We start from the raw sequence: 3,765 nt of genomic DNA, 5'->3' as shown, positions 1-3,765 counted from the left end.
TAGGCAGTCTCTAGAGTAGGACACATGGTCAGCACAACACTGTGGGCCGAAGGGCCTGTAATGTGCTGTAGATTTCTATGATTCTATATCTGTCCAATTTAGCAGCCATGTTTTATCTCAGGATTGCTACTGCAGTTGTAGATGTAGAATATACCTTCTGGTGCTACTTGGACACGTCTTCAGTGATGAACCCGGGGTCGTAGGGTGTTTCGGGTCTTTACTCATGAGACACCCTCGCCTGGTCGACCCGGGGGGTGGGGGGAATATCAGCCCCCGACTCGTGTCCAAGTGGCGCACTAATCCACGGATCACCCCTCCGGATCCACAGCCACCGCGAGGCCTTTTCAGTGGCTTCCAGAATGTTCTTGGTGGCTCTTCTGCACTGTGTCCTCTAACTCCAAGGAGTTTTAGAGTCTGCTGTAATGAATGGCCAGCAAAGCCCCAGCACCCAACTTCGACTGGCTCACAGCGAGCTCTCCAGCCATTGCTCCAGCATACTGCAACAAGATCTGTGTATTTAGCCCTCTTGTGCTTGTTGGCCTCTTCGATCCGGTCTTCCCAGGGGACAGTAAGTTCCAGCAGAACCACTTGCTTTGTAGACTCCGATATTAACACCATGTCCGGGCGGGGCGGAGTGGATGCGATGTTCTCTGGGAACTTGAGCTGCGTCCCTAGATCGACTTGGAGCTGCCAGTCTCGCGCAGTGGCAAGAAGCCCTCCCGAGGAGCTAGGCCGATGTTGAGCCTTCTCCCCCGCTCTGATAAAGGTGATGGACTGTTTGGGAGTGTGCTGATTTTTGCTGTCTTGAATCGCTGTGCTGATTGCATCCGCCATAGACCTTAGGACTTGGTCATGCTGCCAGCGGTATCACCCTTCCCCAACGCCTTCGGGCAGCAACTTAGGATATGCTCCAAGGTGCCCCTCCTCTGGCACAGTTGGCATGCTGGAGTGTTTGCCATGCCCCACCTGTGCAGGTTGGCCGGGCTTGGGAGAACATCATAGACTGATTGGATGAAAACTTGATGCACGATGGTTCGGCTCTCCAGAGCTCTGTCCAGGTGAACTTGCGAGGTTCCCCATGCTCCCATCTAGTCCAGGCACCTTGTTTGTACATGCTGGCCATCTTGCTGTGTCGTTCTTCCTCCACTCCTGCTCGTATCTCATCCTGAACCAGTCGACGTTTCTCCTTTCCATGGGTTTTGTCGTAGCGTGGTTTGGGAAAACAGCCCAGTTCTGCCCACTCCACCACTACAACACCCACCAAAATGTTGTGCCACAGCCGTGCCTCCACTCTGTCGACAGCTTCCTGTGCCTGCCTCTTCCTTCCGGTCTTTACACAGATTCCTGCTGAAGCGACTTTAACATCAGAGGAGTCTCGGTACATCATTACCTCCCTGGCTCGAGTGACCTTGAATTCCTCTGACAGGCCGCTGATGGGGAGCTGTAGCTTGGTGGAATGCCCAGACAGGGCAATGCAGCTTAAGGTCTGGGGGAGACCCACCCACCTCCGGAGAGACTGACTGATGGTTTTCTCCAGAGCCTCCACTGTTGACATTGGCACCTCGTAGACTAGAAGGGGCCAGAGTAGCCTTGGCAGGACTCCGTGTTGGTACATCCAGGCTTTGAATTTTCCTGGAAGCCACGGTTTATCAATCGCGGTGAGCCAGGCTGTCAGGCTCCTGGTTTGTTGAAGTGCGGCTGTGTCCTTCAGGGAACTGTTGAAGATCGTGCCCAGGCTCTTGACTGGTTTTTCTGTCACCGTTGGAATCTGGATCCCTCCCAGGGTAAAGCGGAACCGGTCGGCCACTCTTCCCTTCTTCAGGACCAGAGACCTGGACTTGGCTGGTTTAAAGCTCATCCTTACCCATGAGATGAGCCATTCCAGCTCTTGAAGGAGCCATCTGCACCCAGGGACGGATGTTGCCATCACCATCAGGTCGTCCATGAGTGCTCTTATTGGGGCTGCCGAGTACCAGATCTAGACATGGGGCCTCTACATTCCACCTCCGCTGACTTGACAATCAGGTTCATGGCCAGTGAGAAGAGTGGCACCGAGATTGTGCAGCCAGTGATTGTGCCCTTCTCCAGCCGATGCCAGGCGGATGTTACTGACCCTGAGGAGACTCTCAATCTGAAGCTGCTGTAATTGTCCAGGATGAGGTTTTGGATCATCTCTGGAACATGGTGTCTTGTCAGTGCTGTTTCAACGATCCATAGGTGTTGGTTATGTCTAGCCAGAGTGCTGCAAGGTCTCCTCTGTTCTCCCTTGCCTCCTGGATCAGCTGGGTCACCACTCCTGTATGCTCTAGGCATCCAGGTACTCCTGGGACTCCCCCCTTCTGTACTGAGGTGTCTATGTGTCCACTCTTCAAGAGGAACTCCGTTAAACGTTGGGTCACAATCTTGAAAAAGATCCTCCCTTCAACGCTGAACAGCGAGATAATACGAAACTGCTCGATGTTGCTTGAATCCTCTTCTTTTGGTATCCAGACACCCTCTGCGTGCCTCCACTGAGCGGCGACCTTTCCTCTCCTCCAGATCACCTTTAAGATCTTCCAGAGTCGTACAAGGAGCCTTGGGCACTACTTGTAGACTTTGTAAGGCACTCTGCTGGGGCCAGGGGCAAACTTGCTCTTGCTGCTTTGAGTGCTTCTTTGACCTCCTTCAGGGTGGGCTCAGAGACGTTGAATTGGGTCACCGGTTCTGGAGGTGTCACCAGTGGGCAGAGGTCCTGCTCTCTCGAGGTGTCACTGAAAGTAATACTGAGATGTTGGTTTATCTCCTCTACAGAACAAGTGAGGTGGCCACTTCACTTCTGACATAGTATCCTCTTGGTAAAGCCGAAGGCATTGGTAATGAAACCGCTGCGCTTTCGGGCCCTCTCTTTGCCCTTCCTTCTGTGCCACTCAGCCCACCTGAGTGTGATGAGCCTCTTCCTGATGATACCTGTGAGGTCTGACAGGGCAGTTTTCTCCTCCTCCTTGGCCAACTTACATTGGCGCTTTAGAGATTTGAGTTCTTGTCTCAGCTCTTCAGTAACCACCAGTTTGGTCTCGCTAGATTACTTGTTCCATAATTTTCCTTGACGCCAAACCATTCTGAGCCTATGCTCATTATGCTCACATAGTCCGGAGCCTCTGGTCAGCATTGCCCTTCGATATCGCCTCCAGAATCTTGTCTACATCCTCAACTAACTGGAGCTACTCCTTCTTGTTAGTAGCAGGCCACTTCACCTGACGCTATTCCAACTTCCTGCTCACTCGGGGGACTTGTGTTGCTTGGAGGTTCCAGGCATTGTGGGGTGACTCCGGGCCTGGCTCCTCCTCTGTCTGACCAGGTTCTGTAGTCAGCACCACAGAGCTTGTAGTACTAGCTACTGCTCCTGTACGTTGCTTCACTTGTTCCCTCCTCAAGTAGGCCATCGTTGTGTGGTGGATCTTGCCATATCAATGGTGATCAACCCGATGAAATGAAACAAGTACCACAGTTGATTCTTTTCCATCTTTATTAGTAGCAAGCTACGAGAAAATCTTCCTTCTGCTCTCACAGAGAGTCAGCCACAGAAGTCTCTCTGTCTAAGCAGAGGGGTGCAGAGTTTTTTATACTATCTTTGTCACGAAAGTCTAGCAACAGTGATAGTCTGAGACAAAGGCCACTTAATTACCTAAAACAGAGGTAAATGTACTTGACAAAGAATACTTAATCACATCAGGCAGAGGTAAACAGAGAGCAGAGTATAATTAATTCTCACATCCTGCATGTCCT

At 51.8% G+C, this 3,765-nt stretch overlaps 1 pseudogene; it reads right to left on the bottom strand.

Annotated features, from left to right (window-relative positions):
• Positions 1–217: 217 nt before the first annotated feature.
• LOC134354527 (uncharacterized) lies at positions 218–3,422 on the bottom strand (annotated as a pseudogene).
• Between the last annotated feature and the right edge of the window lie 343 nt (positions 3,423–3,765).

This window comes from Mobula hypostoma, chromosome 12 (genome assembly GCF_963921235.1).
Source record: "Mobula hypostoma chromosome 12, sMobHyp1.1, whole genome shotgun sequence".
Classification (NCBI taxonomy): domain Eukaryota; kingdom Metazoa; phylum Chordata; class Chondrichthyes; order Myliobatiformes; family Myliobatidae; genus Mobula; species Mobula hypostoma.
This window is presented reverse-complemented; position numbering and strand designations above follow the sequence as displayed.